The sequence below is a fragment of the Harpia harpyja genome, chromosome 11, assembly GCF_026419915.1.
Source record: "Harpia harpyja isolate bHarHar1 chromosome 11, bHarHar1 primary haplotype, whole genome shotgun sequence".
Taxonomy (NCBI): Eukaryota; Metazoa; Chordata; class Aves; order Accipitriformes; family Accipitridae; genus Harpia; species Harpia harpyja.
In genome coordinates, this window is record NC_068950.1 from 11,641,864 (window position 1) to 11,661,324 (window position 19,461).

At 40.2% G+C, this 19,461-nt stretch overlaps 1 protein-coding gene and 1 long non-coding RNA gene across 2 annotated transcripts in view; both read right to left on the reverse strand.

Moving 5' to 3' along the window:
* RABGAP1L (RAB GTPase activating protein 1 like) overlaps positions 1-3,529 on the reverse strand; it is a 265,155-nt gene extending 261,626 nt beyond the window's left edge. Inside the window, 2 exon segments of the mRNA XM_052801837.1 lie at positions 2,501-2,643; positions 3,331-3,529. The gene's annotated coding sequence lies outside the window, so the exon portion shown is untranslated.
* Positions 3,530-11,447: 7,918 nt separating this feature from the next.
* Positions 11,448-15,406, reverse strand: LOC128148344 (uncharacterized). Its single transcript, XR_008237263.1, has 3 exons — positions 15,351-15,406; positions 14,859-14,916; positions 11,448-12,670 (listed from the first exon to the last, which is right to left on the reverse strand). It is a non-coding gene; the product is annotated as an uncharacterized LOC128148344 (long non-coding RNA).
* Between the last annotated feature and the right edge of the window lie 4,055 nt (positions 15,407-19,461).

The window sequence follows — 19,461 nt, forward strand, 5'->3', positions numbered from 1 at the left end:
AATAAGAAACGTTCTACCGAAGAAACAATATAGTAAAGGTTTTCCACAAGGGCCTTACTCATCTTTCAGAGTAATCTATTTAACTAAGCAGGTTTTGGAAACAAATTTACTTATTTATGTACTGTTTACAGTCACACCCAACCAACTAACCACTTTTTCTCTCAGCTTCACAAAGTACCCTCTTGGAATATTTCTGATATCTAAATTAAGTAAACACCTAAAAAGCCACAGCGGTATTTTCTAATAATCTACACGTTGGTTTTGTTTCTTTTTTAAATTAAAAATACAGAAAAAGGTGAAATAAATCAATTTCAAACTCTTTTCAAATATGTCAGGCTTTGCTTATGGACCAGGACTCTGTCAAGGAAGAAAGAATCCCTTCAGCAATCTGGGTTACAATAATGACTCCTCTAACAGCTGTACCAGTATAACAGAGTAAGATTGAGGGTGGAACAAACTGCCAAAGGTATGAATTTCAAAAAACACCTCTTATGAAAATATACTTGAAAACGTCTTAATCTCCATTAAAACAACACCTCTATGAAGCTCAGTGCTAATACTTGAAATGTGCATTTTAATTTTCACTTAGAAGGTCAAAATTAAAATTCATGGGGAGAAACTGAGAGCTATTACAGGAAAGATTAGTATAGCTAGTGGTCAAAAGACAAAAGAAACGTTCAGTGTTGCACTTCGACACATTTTTGCATCCATTTGTTTAAGAGTGCTGCTGCTTTTGATACCAAGATCAAAAGTGCCAATATGACATATCAGTCCATTGGGTACATAAAATGGGTATAATCCATTAATAGTTAACCTAGACTGGAAATCAGAAGGTGTGTAATTACTAAAGTCAGTCAAATTTGAAATAGCCTTCCAATTATAGCAGAGGTAATTACAATATACAACTGATTATTTTTAAGTTAGATCTGAATAAATTTACAAAAGCCCCTATCTAACAATGCCCAGATTATTCCTTGAAATTAATAAATCAACAAAAAGTTTACAGAGAAGAAAGCATATGCAAAAGAGAGAGCAGAAGAAAACCACAGGTACTTCTGTGGACACACAGAAGAAAAATAGAGACATAGAGGTGGCTCTTAAAAAGCACTAGTCCCTTTAATGTTGCCGAAAGTAAATAAAAAAGACAAATGACGCTTCATAATCAATGTAAGCCAGTACTGATAGAAAAAGAAGAGCTCCTACCACCCTTACTGTCATTTGCTACCTTCACCACAAGTGGCATAAGCCAATCAAAAACACAGGGTAGCTTCTTTCAGCAGTAGTGCCTTCTTATATTAACTTACTGACCAGAAAACCATGACCCAGGTAAGTGCATCACCCATCGCAACTTACGTGACCATATCAGGACTGCAGTTATGCCCTCCTCCCTACCAACACACTTCTTCCTCCCCTGGATTGAGACAATGTCCATACGACCAGGCAAGTGAGCTGGTTCAGGAAGTTGTTCTAACCAAAAAGTAGCTCGGGGAGAAAAAAAAAAGAAATAAAAGTACTACTTTTTGACCAGATTAGTTCTCTTAACTCACTTCCTGGCTGTGGAAGTCCCATTGATGACACGAGGGAAGGAGCAGCGCCAACTTGGATTGTCTTCAAATGCTAGGGAGTACACACCGGGAACTTGGTTTCCACAGGAGGCCACATTATGCCCTTTTTGCACTCCCCTTACTAACATTACCAAACCTTAATCTGCAAATCACTTTTTAAAGGACTGAATGCTATTTTTAACCAAGCAGTACATTTCACTGCAACCATCCTAAAAAAACCACTGCAGAGTACTTCCAATAATGTTCCAATTTAGCTTCAGTTCTTACAACACTGGAGTCAATTTGGGTTTACTGTGCATAACTATGTTTATAGTCCCTTCAAATTTAAACTGCAAACTAACCTCTTAATTAGTATCATTAATACCATATAACCCATATAAACAAACAGTACTGGCTACAGTCCTACTTAAAACCTAGACACAGGCATATCTTGCAGAACTAATCTTATGCTCCCAGTAGATCTTCATAAGATCTGGAGCATTCGTCAGTCTGACAGGCACTCAGGATTTTGGCCTATGTCACAGAGATCTGGTCAAATAAAGCCATGGTACCTTTCCTGAATTTAAAGGCATAAGAAAACTTTTCCTGTAACATCACCAAGATCTCTCCTTGGAGAGAGAAAGGACAGTTGCCCTCCTCCAAAGTTTTATTTGAAAAGTCACCTTTGTGAGACTACAGCTTGACAGCAAAAGAGAAAAGCAATGCTTACCTAAGCAAGCTATTTCTTATTTGCTGCTGGTTTTGAAGAAGAGTTGACACTTTAAATTTTTGTTTTTCCCTTTCACACAAAAGAACAGATGCATAAATGCATGCAGCTATGAAATGTGGTAAGTTATGATTTATTTACAACACTATCAAAACCAAGCAATCTTAACAACACAGCTTTGAAAGAGTGACAGAGAGAGCAAAGTACATGCCACACTTCAGAAACTTACAAACGAGCAGAGTTGCCAAGTCCATTTCATTCAGAGTGCCATACCCACTTCAGCTGGTTTCAGCAGGTTTTGAAGTACTCTAGCTAAAGATGAGGATTTTTGTACCGGATCACACTTAGGGAGGGCCTAACTGTGGAAGGAGGCTTGAAAAAAAAAAAATTAAAAGAGGGAAAAAAAGAAGATAGCGAACAACAAACCAACAAAAAACCAAAACGTGCATGGACCTGATCCACGTAGACGGCACAGATTTAGGACAGTAGTTTGCTAGTTTAGGCTGTTAGGAAGTGACTTCACTTTTCCTAAGGAGGAGGAGGAAGGGAGATGAACATTTCCACAACCCTCTCCCTTCCCTCACCATGAAAACAACTTTAATTTTTAAATCCCCCACTTTCCTCCAGCTCTGGTTCTCCCAAGCGGCACTATCCCAGCGCCCAGCCGCGTACAGGGAACTCCCCCCCACACACACACAAACGCCAGAAAACACGAAGAAGCAGCACCATCCCCCGAACGGCCACGCACCTCGTGCCTCCTCCTTCCTCCACCGCCGTGAGGGGGGCCGGGGCAGGCAGCCGGCGGCTCCCGGGGCCGCGCAGCCGGCAGGGCCCGCCGACAAGAGGAAGCCACCTCAGGTCACTGGGCACTGTCACTCCGTGACACGGGGCGGGTGGGGCGGAGCGGCGCCCTTCTCCCCCCCCGCACCCCCCGCCGGTTCTCCTGAGGGAGCGAGAGGAGCGTTCCCGCCTTCCACGAGACCCCCACCCCCTCCCCTCACCCCGGCGAAGGAGGCCCGAAGCAGTGTCCCTGTCCCCGTCCCCGTCCCCCCTACTCACCGGTGGCAGCGGAGCCCTCCTCCCCGCTCTGCCGCCGCCTCCGGCCCGTCCTCAGCCTGGCTCCGCCACCGGCTCTCTGCGCAGGGGAGGGGGAGGCTGGGCCAGCACGGCTCGGCGGGCCGCGCAGCCGCCTCAGCGCCAGACCAGCGCCGTGCACATTCCGGCGGCGGGTGGATGGCGCAGCGGGCGGGGGCGCGCGCGGGCGCGCACCCCGCGCCCCTCCCCCTGCTGACACGGCGCGAGTGCCGGCAGCCGAGGGCGGCCGGGCGCAGCGTGGGGCGCGACCGGTCGCTCCTCGCCGCCGCCACCGCCACCCCTCCGGTCGGTGGGCCGGTCGGTCCGCCTGCTCGGGCGAGGCGGCGGCCGCCGCTGGGATGAGGGGGGAGCAGATCTGACGGCCGAGAGGAACTCGGCGTGCGAGCGGCTGCGGGCGCGAACTGCCCCGAGCTAGGCCGCCTGCGCCGGGACCGCTGCCGGCCTAAGGGGGCTGGGTGTCGGTCTTCGGGTTCAGCGATGGGAGTGCCCGCTTGGGAGAGCGTTGTCTTCGGCCCGTCGGAAACGATCCAGCTCGCAGACGGGCTGACGCCTGAACGCGTCAAAATTCTTGACCACAACTGAGGAACAGTAGAAGTGACCTACAGGTCGCAGTGGTCTTTAAAAAAATGACTAGTTTTTAACTTTGCCTTCTAATTTTGTAGCCCGGTCTCCCTAAGCGGTAGATTCTGTTTGCTTATCAAGTGTTTTTGTATGGTTAAACAAATATTTTAATATTTGAATAGTAAATACATGCGTTTGTTTAAATAAATACCAGCATTGTTTATGCTGAAATATGTATAAATAATGAAAGGTTGTCCTGTTGGTTTCTTTTCTCTTTTTTTTCTCTTGCGCATGAAACAAATTACATTTAAATTAACCACAAAATTTATACAGCTTGTCTGTGTTCTTTCCTTTTAAGATGTGGATCAGCAAAACCTTAAGGAATGTCAGACCACAGCCTTAAATAAAGTAACTGTCGTGTGAAAGCCAGCGGGCTGTGCCCAGTCACCGTGGGACAGCCAGATTCCCCGCTCAAGCGCTGTTTGTCCGTTGTTTTCCCATCACTGGGGTCGAGAGCTGGGAATGCTGTGCTCCTCGCAACGACAGCAAGATGACAGCTTGTGTCTAAGGGACATGGGTGTCAAAATGGCAGGAGGCTGGCCACAGCGCTTCTGGCCTCCCTCTCCCATCATTGCTGCCAGCTACAGAGGTGCACTGCTGGGAAACCTTGGGGTAAAGGTCGAAGCGCAATTGCTTGCAGCAGCAAAACCACAGAAGTCTGATTTTGGAGATCTTTTTAATGCACTGTAAGAGCAGAGCTACTGAAAGTTGATCCGTCCAAGTGTTCGATTCTCCTTAATGCTCATTTGTATGCTGTAGGAAAAGCAAAGCAAATTCTGAATATGCAAATGGACAGAAAGATGGTTTATTTGGTACACAGTCTTTTTCCATTGTAATGCTGTAACAAACCTGTCTCAAAGCTGGCAAGGCCAGCAGACAAAGGAGAGTGTTTCCCAGAGAAAAGAAAAGCAGGACTACTTGGCCAGTGGTACGCTATGCCAGTCCCCCACTTTGTTGTTGTTAACTATTCTGTATCTTTCCTAGTTGTCTGCAGCTGGTGTAAATTAAATTACCTTCAGATTATTTTTATCGCACCACAGGGTTCAGGTAAACCACAAAAGCATGGCAAAAGAAGAAAAATTAAGGGGGAGGAGGGGAACAATTTTACTGAATATTACAATAGAGGAAAAATAAGAAAAAAGTTTCCCTGGCATTGCACTCAGATGCTGCACGCTTATTTAAGAATATGGGTAATAAAAAGGAGGACCTGAAAGTCATTATATTCATAACCAAAATGATGAATAAATTGTCATAACTGATTATTGTTATGGAAATGTAGACTTTGTTCAGGAAGCATAGATAGGAAAAAAGGAACATAAAGTACAGAGCTAGTGAAAATATTTAGATAATGGCAAAAAGGAAGGGAAAAGAATAGTGTCACAGCAAAGAGCCATTAGCAACCCACGAATGAAAAAGATCAAGTGCATGGTACTTTAATTTGAAGGAAATCATCCAGAAGCATAGGAACTGGTGATAATGAGACTTGGAATAGCAAGATACCTACTCGGAAAGGAATTTGGGAGACAATATGGGTGATGGTGGTCATTAAGTTAATGACTCTTCAAAAGGGAAGCAAGGAAAAGCAAATCAATGGGCTTGAACAAATTAATAAGCAAATTATTTGTAAGGCCTTGGATAATAAGATTAATAATAATTCAACAGTAACATCTCAAAACCAGATCATGGAATCTTGACTTCAGCAAGGCTTCTGACAATGTATCATCTAATACTCTCACAAGAAGGATAGAGGAGCATTGGCTACACAAAACTTACATGAAATGGTTAGAAAATGGCATTCAGAAGGGGTGTCAAGTGATTCACCACCAAATAAGTTTATAGCAAGTGAGATCTTCAGATGCTTACATCCTCAGTCCTGAACTGCTTCTGTGATGCAATAGGATAGAGAATATTTTTATCATTTTGTGGAGGATATCCTGTTGAGGTGAGAGCTGCAAGCATTTTGGAAGATGTAATTAGAATTGAACAAATCATGACGAGTTGGAACAAAGACCTGAAGTAAACGGGATGTAATCCAATAAGGCGAGAAACTTACGGATAGCTGGGAATAATTGACTGGAAAAATGTAAGCTGGAGACAAACTGGCTAAGCAGTTACTTTACAGAAAAAAAGTCTTAGTTCATAGCAGTTCACAAATGGAAAATGAGTCAACAGTGATTTGGTGTTGCAAAAAATGCAATGGCTTTACTGAAATGTAGAAAAAGACTGTCAAACACAAGAAGAGCAAAATAATCCTTCCACTCCACTGAGCTCAAAAAGGCTTTCAGTGAAGAACAGTTCTCAGTTTTGGGCACCTCCTTTTAATTAGATCTCTGTGCAGAACATACAGAACTACCAGAAGTCTGGGCAACTTGACCTTGAGTCATACGCAAGTATGACTGAAAGAAGTTCAGTTGAAACTGTCTGAAAAGTCAAAGACATGTGAATGTACAGCCTAGAAAAGCATGAGAATTTGTGTAAAGAAAGCGGTCTGTATGTATACAAGAGAAGTGAATACACATACCAGCCCATCTGTTTGATAATAGCAATAATTTTTTTGCTGCATAATGATCTCTCAAGCTAAAACACTTAATGAGACTTTTTTTTTTTAGTATACTTAAATCCTCATATCCTTAATATCCTGAGGTGTGATAAAAATCCTGAAGATGTCGAGCATCCATACATTGGGAAAAAAAACCCCTTCTTTTAAAATCCACCAAGAAAAAAAATCAATGCCAGGCCTCTCCTGCATTATCCACTATGGGGAGCTGAAGTGTAACATTGCTGGACAGATGGTGATAAAGGAATCCAGTTGCGCGCTTAATTGGAGCTATAAAGTCTATGTGCATTAATTTCCACAACCTGACCTCTACAGAGCTCGCAAATAAATATTTGTCTTGATAGAGGGAATTCCATTTAACCTTCTCTGAAGGATAATGGAAAGCCAAGGTTGTCCAGCCTGTGCTCAGAATGGGCATCTCCCACAACCAGTCCTTCTGCCGCTGCCAGAGACCTGTCTGGATCAGAAACCAGGGAACTACTGGCTCTGTCTGGGGAGGTCTGAAAACAGGCTTGAAGAAGAATTCCTATTTAAGAGGTAATTAAGCCTATCCCCATAAATTATAGGAAGGAAGTATATAGTTCAGGATAAAAGCACCAAAATTTGGGGGCAGGAATGCTGGGAAAACATATCTACACATCTATTTTAGAATATACTACTGTGCAACTTGTATGGATGGAATGGTCCCAGCAAATTCTTGTATGTTTGTATCATTCTTGTTAAATCAGAATTTCTGAAATAAAAATGAAACTTTAATGAGTGTTTATAACTGATCCTGCTGTGGTCTGTTTCTCCCGCAGCTCAGGCACTAACATTATCTGAGGGACCTTGCCTCAGGTCTTTACAGTGTGTTTGAGCACACTAGCCTAATATATTGATCTTACTGCTGGAGTAAGCTTTAAAACCCAGAAGAGCGAGTGACTTCTTGCAGCTTAAGAACTAAATAGCATTGGACGGAAATACTTAGGAATAGCTCATGCAATGACTTTTCTCTAGGGAGGTTTGATACCCTTAAAATCACTGGCTGGTGCCAAATATCATATGCCAGAAGTAAAATGGAGTCAAATTCCCTTCAACAGGTAATTATGGGAAGCATTTCACTTTTTGAATACTTATTGAGACTTTCTAGATACAAACCATGGAGAAGTTAAGTTTGATGCATTAAAGATGTTCAGCACATTTCAAATATTCTAATTAAACAGTGACACAGCCCTAAATAAACACATTGTCCACACAATCAAGAACAGAATATACATAATCTATTTTATAATGTGGTGGTTAGTTACCTATATTTGGTGGTTCAATAGTACAGAAATGAGTTTACAAGTTATTTCTGACAGAACAAATCGATAAGAATCTGACAATGGTTGCAACTGAAGCAATAGCTTATTTTCAGCAGTATTAAGTGGGAAGAAACACACAGAAAATGTTGTTTCTAGTTTTTAAGATGAAAATGTGGCCTTTGTGTTAGGTTACAGCTACAGACTGAATTTCCAAATTCTTTCACCTTTAGCTGCCTCAAAAACCAGTATTCTTCTATTTTACAGAGAATAAATTGAGATCTACACTACCCACAGTCACTCAGAACTGAGATGGAATGGAATTTAGTCCTGGATTCCTAATGAACAACTATAAAGCATTTTGACATTTTAATGAGATGATAGTATATAAATGCATGACCATACAAATAAATTTTAATTAAAAGTGAGATCATGTCTACTGAAATTTTAAAAATTAACAACATTCTTTTTGCAGAAACCAAACAATTATTTGTTATTATTACATATTAATGCTATATTTTAATGAGGTTTGGTATGATCTTTTTGTATGTTGCAGATGTACCAATTTAGGGTTTAATTTCCATGTTACTTTTGCATTATTCATTTAGCAGTACAGTTACTATTTAGAATAGTAATACATTGCAGAACAGAAATATAAAGGCCTATGACGAATTACTGACAAAAGAAGACTTGTATAACTTTACTAAAACATGCACCCAGAGAAGCAATGAGAGGGAATGAGATAGCTTGAATGACAAGAGCATTATAACAATTTTGTGAATTATGTGATAAATGATTTAGTCCCAAACAGGATTTTAATTAAAGTTTACAATTTATTAAATGAATAAAGGCAAGCAAACAGCGCTGGTCGCGCTGGGAGCCTCTGCTCTACCAAGACGCGCGCTGTAAAAAACAACACAGCTTCTTTTATAGTCTAGCATTAGTTACATATTCATAATAGGCGTGTTCTCCCTAACAAACTTTCCACCTCCTGGCTGCGCAGGTGCAGTAGTTCTTTTTGTATCTTTTCGAACTGCCCCCAGCAATCTAGGGGTCCTCCAGGCAATGCATCTCCGACCAGGCTCCCCACTGCTCAGGCACAACAGCAGACATCTTGTGTAACAGCCGACACCCTGCACAATACCAGCTGTGGCTACCAAAACCCAAACAAGTTCAACAGCAAGACATAACAGACACTTCCCTTTTAACAAATGCATGTAACAAATTGCTTATACACAGTTATCTCAATACACCCCATACTCACACATACCAAGGGTCACCCCGTTCACAACATCGTTCAACACCATGACAAATGCCTCAGTTCTCCCTTAAGATCTCTTGCTTAACACTTTGTAGTTAATCAGCTCAAAACCAGTTTTGAGCTAGCAAAAAAAGAACTATATACATGCTACCTGTTTCCCCTCGGTCTGCGGTTATACAAGGACCGACAAAGTGGTTAAAGATTATAAATTCAGCGAGGGTCACATTTTACTATGCGACTCTAGCATTGTTTTACATTGACACAAATCAGGTGAACACATTTCACAATTACAAACAATTCACTAGTTGGGAACCATTGAAAACTACATCCAGAAGGACTCCTGTAGTATATAAATGTGTAACTCTGTAATATAATTTTAATTACAAGTGCAAAATCCCTTCTACTGAGATTCTAAATGTTAAAAAAGAGCAGCAACCCTTCTGTAGCTACACACTTTTTAGAGCTGTGATCTGTAGTTCGCAAGACATAGCTGAAGACATCTGCATAACACCATGAACATATAAAATCCTTTTGCTACCCATCAACATGTCCTGTGCCTGTGTGATGAGAAACAATGTCCCTGTCTCTCACTAGGCTCAGCAGAAGACTTTTCCAGCTGTTAGGTTCTTTAATTTTTTTACTGTCTTTCAGCCAATTATAACTATGTATAGACTACACATAGGACTGCAAGCATGCAAAGGCATTGTGCTCGTCCTTTCTGTGTGTCAGGAAAGAATGACTGGGCTGTTTGTGGCCACCTTGGCCTTGCTCTGTAACTTCTGAATTGAGTGCCAGGCTTCAAATGGCATTGCTAAATTGGGGGCCTCAGCTCAGTAAATGGTCAGTAGAATGAAAGGCGCATCCCTTCTCCTTTTTTGGGGTGGGGAATGGAAAAGAATAGGTACCAAGGAAGCTGCCTCCTTCTGAGAAATGTGTATTTGATGATTTAATTAGTATTGAGTATTTGATGGCAGAATCTGAGAGAAAGGGCGATTTTTACACTTTTAAGTATCTCAGGGTAGAATTTTTTTATTAAATGGGACTGGAAAAATTACATCGTTTCATGCAAAAGCTGATAAGGATTATATTGATCTTCTGTAGACCTGCTGTGCCACATAAGCTATCACTTCACTGTGTATGTAATACAAATTCACTTGACAATGTATGTTTTACAGAGGCCCGATCACTGACTTTTAATCTTTCTTTCTCTTTCATTATGAAAAAGCAACAATTGGGTCTAAATCGGTGTCAAAATTACCAAACCATTAAACAGAATGTGGGGAAGTCAGATCAATTTTCCTTATATATTTTGCATAACTTGTATGCATTACACATAGTGCACAACTTAGTATCAGAGGTGCTCCCTCACATGCTGCAGCCAATTATGTATCAGTCACTTAAATGTAGACTGTAATTACGCTTTCCTTGAGTTGCTCAGGTGATTATAGCTCTCTATCAAAAAAAAAAAAAAAAGCTAAATCTTTTATAGGGTCAACAACAATTTTTTCCTAGTACTTATGTAGTTCCAATGCTTACCTTTCATGCTTCTGAGTTAGTTCTTTATCTTGTTTTAGCTATAAGAAACAAAATTAGACAAGTGCAAAAATGTGTAACAGGAAATGCTACCATCCCATCACCGATTGCTTTGATGTTCATATACATACACTAAGTATATCTATACATATTCATATATATATAAAAGCATACAGCCATACCCATGTAAACACTGTGTGTATTGCACACATTCTCTGATCTAGGAATCTAGGACTCTTCTGTTGCTACATCTATACTCTTCTGCCTTTAAAACCAAGTGTCCATAAATCCAAATGTGTTGAACTCCTTAAAAAATGCAAGATGTGCCCAAAAGCTGCCTTAAAACCCTGCTTCTGAATCTTAACATCAACAAAGCTTCTGTAACTTTAGGCCCTTCTGTGGTAAACTGCAGTTGGTAGGCTTCATTAAGGAAGCCCTACAAAAGTGTAAGGGCTAAGGGAAGTCTGTCTTTACATGGTGCAAAAGGCAGGGGGGAATAAAGCCTTCCTTATTGTCAGCATTTCTCTACTCAACAGTGTGTTTATCTATTGTGAGAACTGCTGACCTTCGAAGCAACCCCTTCATCTGCAAGTTCTGAAGAATAAGAAAATTGGAAGTTGTGTGAGAAACTGTTTTCTAAGGAAAATATCCATTGTTTAGCTGTTAGAAGATCTGATACCTAAACAGACAGCTGAGCAGCAATGGCTACGAGATTCAAGGTTAACAGAGCACGGATCTCTTTCAGGCTTCAGAGAAAAGGTGAAAAATGAAGAGCAACCAAGTGGTTCTAGTCTGATGAAACAGTGGATTCCTGTGACAGAGAACTTCCAAAAACTTGAGAAGCAATAATTTACTATGCTATGCTGTAGCTCTGTATTTAATAATCATATAGAATTACAAGGACCAGTTGCAGATTTCAGGTGAGAGTGGTGGATCCAACTCAATTTTCTTTCCACCTTTACTGCTGAGAAACATTAGCGATACCAAAAACGGTCCCTCCCACCAAGGAGGTAAGTTATCCTTTTGTGTACTTTTACCCAAATGTAATTCCCTAGATTGAAGGGGTGCAAAGCCCCTTCTAGACGTACTGGTTGTATAAGCTGTGCCTGGGCCCAACTGTATTTTAATAATCTATGATCTTGTAAAATACACTAGGTTATGTTTTTATCTCCTGCTAATAAACTTACATAGGCAGATACATCAGTTCCAGGGAGTTCTATCAGTCTTCTGAATAGTATTTCATAGGAAGACAGTTCTGTGGTTTATTGAGGTCTTTGCCAAGATTTATTAAGGCTAAAGGTAGTGCATGCAAGACAGTTATTTATTTGGCTGTGGCATAAATTCCTGGTGCAAACCAATTCTTCAGCACTGTCTGGGCTAGTGCAGCAGTCCCAAAATGCCCTGGATGGTGATGCATTTCTGCTATGGGAATCAGGTATTGCTTCGGTAAAATAGGAAGGCTTTCCATAGCTGCTCTCCACATTCCCTGGGAGTCTTTGGTCACTTAATTCCCTTTCCAACAGTCAGCATCTTCAGCAGGAACAATCAAATATATCTCTTCAGGAGCAGGCAACACCAGGTTGGACCGCTGCACTGTTTGTAAGCCGGTGGTTTGTACAGCGGTCATGCTGGGCTTTAGCTGCAGCATCCGCTAGACCATTTACTATTTCTTTTGTCCTTTCAGCAGTGTGGGCTGGCTGAGGAATGATAGCTAGTTTCTTTGGCAATTGTATGGCTTTTAGCAGTTCAGTACTTCACTCACAATAAAAGTTATACACCCACACTGCTTCCATAACTGTCCAGTGGCATGGCACGCTCCAAATCCATACTGAGAATCACTGTAAATATTTACAGCCTTTTCTTTGGATGGCTGGCAAGTCTTTGGTAATGCAATCCATTCTACTGCCTGTGCACTCAGCTTCGGACTGAGTGGTGAAGCCCCCACCACTTCATTCACAGGAGTTACAGAAAGACCTGTAGCCTGGTTGCTGTTCAGTTAATACAAGGACCCATCTACACGTAGTTCCAGATCGGGATCTAGGAACAGCACCTCTGTTAGATGCAAACACGAAGGTCTGTGTTTCAGCTATACAAGATCCCTTAGAGATACTGGCTATTAACAAATCATCAGCATATGGTATCAAAATGGATCCATTTTTTAAATACAACATCCTGCAAATCTTTAACTAAAATTCTAGAAAGAATAGTGGGGACCAAGGGAAGCCATGAGGAAGCCTTGCCCATGTCTGCTGTATTTTTCCTCAAGTAAATGCAAAAAGGTACCAAGGGTCTGGATGGACAGGTATACTGAAAAATGTAGTACCTAAGTCGATTACAAAGTACCATTTAGCATTTGCTGGAATTGCTGTAATAGTTGTAGAAGTGTCTGGTACCCCCAGGTGAGGAACTATGCCCCACTCATTTACTGCCCGAAGATCTCACATAAACCAGTAAACCTGGGACTCTTCCAGGAACACTAGAGGGGAACCAGGAGTCCTAGCACCTCCTAGCCCCTCCCCTAGTGTATTATAAATTGTTATATATTGTTAGAAATTGCTTATTATTATAAACTGTTATAAATGTATTTGTAAATTATTAAACAGTATTGGAAAATTATTCTATATTTATTACAAATTGACTTATTGACAGTCACCATTTATTCTAAATTTTTCTCTTCAGATCCTGAGCCCTGCAGTGACAATTCACCCCATGGCTCCTGGTTCTGCCCCTGGCTCCTGCCCACTGGGCAGGATTTGCTACCCCCAGGCTGAGAAGGAGGCATTTACCCCCCTCAGCTGCCCCACACAGAGCTCAGGGTGGGTATTTGCCCCTGGAGGGGGAATATCTGCCCCTGTATGGGGGATCTACACATCGGGAGGGGGTATCTGCCCCTGGGCACGGCATTGCTCCTGGGGAGAAGATTTGCCCTTTGGGGGCATATCTACCCCTGGGGGGCAATTTAGCCCTCGGGGGGGGGGGGTACTTGCCTGGGGGGGAGGGGCATCACCCCTCCTTCCTGCCCACACATTTGCCCCCCAAAGCCCCTGATCTGCCCCATGGCCCCCATCTGCCCCCAGCCCCACAGTCACCCCAGCACAGGCGCCGTTGGCAGGGACCTACAGGGACACTGGCCCCACAGGGCCCGGCCACAGCTGCTTGTCAACCACTGTTACCCCCCTCAGGGTAACATTGGAAGGTAGACTGAGGGTCAGATTTTTTAGAATTTTAATATTGCATTCCCAGGATTCTCCTTTAGATTTGTGAGCTTGAGAAGTGCAAGACAAAGCCAGTTTGTTTCAGTCTTTGCCTCCTGACACTTGTGAGTTGTAGCTGTTACACCAGAGAGATCAGTGAATGAGTGTGTTTGCTCTCAACTGGTTTTCAATATTTGGCTTACCTACGTAGGGTAGAAACCATTTTATCTTGTCTATTTAATGTGCAAATAAGTGTATATATGCATATGTGTTTCCTGTGGAAGGAAATCTAAGGAGAAGGTGGGGTTTGTGTATGAAAATAGAGGACAGTCCTTTTTTTTTTTTTCTCTTTTTTTGCAGAGCACTGCATGTTAATGGAAACATTGATAAGAAAAGTTGCTGCCTGGGAGAGACAGTGATAAACTGCAACATAAACAACCTTCCAATATCAAATTGCTGAACTTAAGTTCAACTACAGTCAATTTGTAAAGTCTGAGGACTTTACGAGTAAGATGAATAACTTACTTCGACTGCTGTTTTTACGTGCAGGTAGCATGTGTCTGCCTAGCAGAGCCACCAGAACACCAAAAGCATTGGGGACAAATAAACTGGAGATACTGTGGCCTTATCTATGAGAATGAGAAACTTCCCTAAAAGAACAGAAAGTGTGCTTCTCAAAATATTTTGGTTTTGTTAACAGGCTAAAATACCATACCATACCATACCCATGGTTTGGCCATACCATAGCCTTCCATGTGCCTCAATGAGTATGTAACAAATGTCCATCAATCTCCAAGAAACTGATGTCACTCTTGCTAAAAAGAAACTAATTGAATGTCTTAAAAACATATACACAATGTAAGCTCCATCTATGCTCACAGTATGTTCTTATCCTTTCACTGTTGTTTCTTTAGCAACTGTATCAGTAGCTTATGGAGAAAAGTAACATCAAAAGTAGTTAACTAGCCAAACCACAAATACTCCCTCTTCCTGTCTCGTAATGAGAGCTAGGTGCACTATTAGTAACTATTTTTCATTCAACTTACTGATTCCCTTTAGTGAATTTCCTTTTTCTTCTTCTGTAAATGCTGCCTCCTTCACCTGCTGGAATCAAAGAACAGGCAGCATCACATGGCATGTCAGATTACTATAGCCTTCAACAAACAAATCATCAAGTTTGAAAAAATCTTATTTCATTAACAATAAAAGATAGCAACTTCTTTTTACAAAACCTGTGCTCTTTTTAACCAAGTTAAAAAAGAAATCTAATAGTTGGAACGTTATATTAAAAAAAAAAAATCTTTCAAGGTTAGGATTAATGATGTAATTCTTGATGAAAATTTACCAAAACCATATGAACATACACAACAGGAACAAATTATACTGTACATTTACAATTCAGAAATGTCTTTGTTTCCTGCTGAAATTGAATTGCTGGAATGCTGTGTAACAGCTTTTTACCAGTACAGTAATGAGCGACAGGAAACCTAGAATACTGTGCTGAAAAGAAATTTAAAAGTGGAGGAGGAAATTCTTACCAAAAAGGTAGGGTTTTGCGTGTGTGAGAATTTGCCTGTCAAAGTAGACATGATATATGTAGAATCTGGTAAAAGAATGAAGGAAATTACCATACAGCTATGATCTCTGAAAAATAATCTCAGCCTACCTAAACAAATTCAACATGTTTCCACTGAAAATAATCTTTTTGTAGAGTGCTTATCAAGCATATACTGCAGCTACCTGTTATAAAATTGTTTTTTGTTTATAGGTCTCTTCTCAAAAACCACTGAGGGATGAAATGTAAAAAATGACCCTCTGCAATTACCTGAACAATATACTTTTTAAAAACTGCTAGAATTGAGATCTGAATAAGCAGCAGCTACTTGAGATCCACACTAATATAAAAACACCTAAAATTGCTTTATGCAGTTATTCATACATTAGGATTAGCTAAGGTTGGTCCTTTACTTTTGTTTTCCTGTGGGAATTGCTAGTCCCATTTGTTGGAAGGTGCACTGGGGGGGTCTCGTATCAGGTGTTCTCAAACCAAACCAGCACAAAACTTTGGATCTTTATGTGTGATACCAAGCAGGGATAACTGCAGGAAACAGTCAACATGTTTTCACTTGCTGCAGAAATGTGATGTGACTACAGAGATGTCAGACAGTCCCACTTTTTACTTGGATTAAGAGTGCTCTACCTGGGAAACGTGATTGGAAAAATTACTCAAATAGCAGTTTAGTCATAATGTAATTACTGTAACTTGCACAAGTGTGGAGGATGCATAAGGTCTAGTGGTTGGAACCCAAGACCAGACCATGGGGTTTATTCCTTATCTTGCCACTGCTTGCTATGTGAACCTGAAAAGTTGCTTTACCTCTACTATTTAGCTTCCCCTGCAAAACAAGAGTAAGGCTGTGGTTTTACATGCAGCTAAACAAAGGTACTGACTTGCCGTAGAAAACCTGTGCTGATTTTATTGCCCTACCTGTCTTTCATTTTCCCCCAGTTTTATAGTACATAAGGAAGTCTGCCAGAGAGGCACAAGGTGGTTCTCGGTTTTATACACACACAAGCTGGAATTCTCATAAAATGTAATTTTCTTAATTCTTTATCTTCTCAACTCATATGTTACTTTCCTAAGCTGAATAAAAGGCTGTTGTAAAATGCGATGCAACAATGTTATGAAGGAAAAGAACAAATTTCAACATAGGAACCACTAGAGGAAGGAAAGGAAATAAAGGGTTGTACTTCTGCTTTTTGTTGAGACAGAATAGAAGAGGAAATAAATCAAGGAACTAAAGTGCAAGATAAAGAGGTGGCAGCATATGGCACTTGGCAGAGGCTCTTGACCCTCCCGGGGCAGGGGGCGGGTGTGGGATTTAGAAGCCAAACAGATGGTTATTTCAGCAGAGGGCACCAGAACAACAACTATATGGTAGAGACTTTGACTTGCTCTGCCCAATGAACATTATTAAATGCCTGGTATCCTCACAGCCTCCAAGTGGGTCTGCATTCTTGTTATGCTGCAAATTCTTGTACTATATAATGCTTCAAAATTTTGTCATGCTTAGAGAGAGATGTTGCCGAATGACACTGAAAGCTCTGGGATTAAAGCAAACTAGGCAATTACATGTAAGCAGAAAGGCAGTAAGGAGTACCATGGGAATATGTGGCATGTACTACTAAGTCAGCATATTGCATCTCTAAATGTCAGTGGAACAAGGAGGATAATGAGATGGGGCAGTTAAGTGAAACTTCTAATGAGAAATCATCAAAGGGAAGTTTCTTACCTTCCTTATCATTCCTTCTTTTTTCACAGCAACTGAAGCCACAGGGTATACTTAAATAGATTTTTTGCATTCCTAGTAGCCTAAGCACAAATGTTAATAACTGCACTGATATTCTGCGAATCTATTATGTATAGCATCAAAGAACTGCAAAAAGTTTTAAAAATTTTTAAACAAATCTGATGTTTGGTGGGTTATATAGTATTATTTGCTTGTGCAAATTGAATGGTTGAGAGAGAACCATTCATGGAGGAATATTGATTTTACACTTATGCCCTTCACATTCCTTTACATCATTCAGGCTTCTGTTGTATAAAGGAAATCTAAATCTTATATGTTATGGTCAAGATACTGAGCATGTCCTTCCACAGTGGAAGGCTTTATTTTGCTATCATCCTCTTATTATTCTAAATTAAGCATACATAACTGGTTCTAAAAATTGCATCTGAATTACATGGGCTTGGATGACATTCAGCATACTCTTTAATGAGTATTGGGTTTTTTGGTAATGATTACGCTGGGCAGATATGCTTCAGTCTTCTGCTTTTGTCAGTGGAATTTTATAGAACTGCAGGAATTGTAGGTTTTGTTAACATGATGGTCAAGCACACAAAAGCGCTAAAGATTTACTTTTTTGTTATCTTTTGGTTTATATGATATATGCAAGAATCTTGGCTGTGTGAAATAACGATGACATTTTTTTAAATGCTTGCAGCCAGTTGGAAAAATATTTAATTCTTGCCTTTCATTCTGATATCACAGGTTTCAAAATGAGAAATTTTCCATTATTATCAGCATTACAGGTCACATAGATAACTAAAATAGCAAAATGAAACATTGCCAGCGCATTAAAAAAATCTTTCTTTTTATGAAAACAGCTATTCTGTTACCAGTTTTACATGAGTTTTATATAGAAAGAGTAAGATAAAAATTGAATCATCAGATGATACCATTTGACAGTTACACTGATATTTTACCTATTTTTTCTCAGTTATGCAGGCTAATATAGGGATTAATTTCTAATGTATAATCTGAAGAACATTACTAGGTTGGCCACAAATGTAAAATCCTAGAACCATGACTAAACATTATCCCCTTTGGGAAGGAAAAAAAGAAAAAGAAGGAATGGAAAATTGACACGATATGTTGTAAAATCAAAACTAATTCCTGGGGGTTTTTAAGGACATAAAAGAAAGAACAATGTGAATAACTGGAGATAAATTACAGCAGATTTAATAATAAGTTGAAATGAGATATGACAACAGTAACCCTAAAAGCAAATACTGTTCTGCGTTTCATATGCTAAAGCAGTGTGTCATGCAGGAAGAAATGATGGATAACTGGAGAAAGCAGACATTAAAAGTAATCTAGGTATCTAGTGGGATCAGTTCCCAAAGAGAGAAAAAGCTCATCTGCAAACTTGTGAACTTTTAAAATCCAGAATAAAGAACAGTCATTAGAAAAGTTTTACTCTAATAGAGGTCTAAAATGGGTTTTAAGATATAGAGTACTCATCCTTGCAATGTTACTTAATGAGAACCATAGGTCATTTCAGATCCCACTTCTTAAAATTTAAACAATGCAGTACTGTGGTAAAGCTACGTTGTAATACTGTAAATTGTTGTTAGCAAGTAAATACTGGTAATAGAATTTACTAAATGGTACCAGAATTAAATGCTGAGGGAAAATATAAGCAACCTGAAAATTAAAACCTTTCAGCAATATAGGAACCGTACATAGGAACCAAGTATAGGAAGTAGTAGAAGTCTTCAGATTACAGTATTAAAAACCAGACTGAACAAAACACCAGAATGATGTACTGCATGCAATCACCTGCTATAAACCAGGAAGTAAGAGGATGGCCTCAGGCCTTGACCACTTCTAGTTTCTGTGTCTTTAAACAAAGGTTGCAGAGAACACCTACCATTTTATCTCCTAGTGCTAGCATTTGCGTCTGAACAGGATACTAGTAACTTCAATAAGGTTCACATTTCTAGCATAACGTTTATGAGAGGAGTCTGCAAAAGATGGGAATTGCTGATTGAAAATTTTCTGTGGTATGCACAGTTTTAAATTAGAATAATAGGGTGAAGACAATAATTAAATTGATCAAGAATAACGTGCAGAGATACTACTTAGTAGTACATTTCCAAGAGGGAGGAGTAATTAGATAGGAGTATAATGATTCAGATTTGATTTTTTTTTTTTTAACAAACTATGCTGCAATTTGCCAGTTGGTTATATGAGAGCTTGTGCTTCAGGACAAAGACTCTTACATAATTTATACAGTCATTAAGAACAAGTGGTATTAGTGTTGCATTGGGGCATTGCAGGAAGTTTTACAATGCCAATATAATTA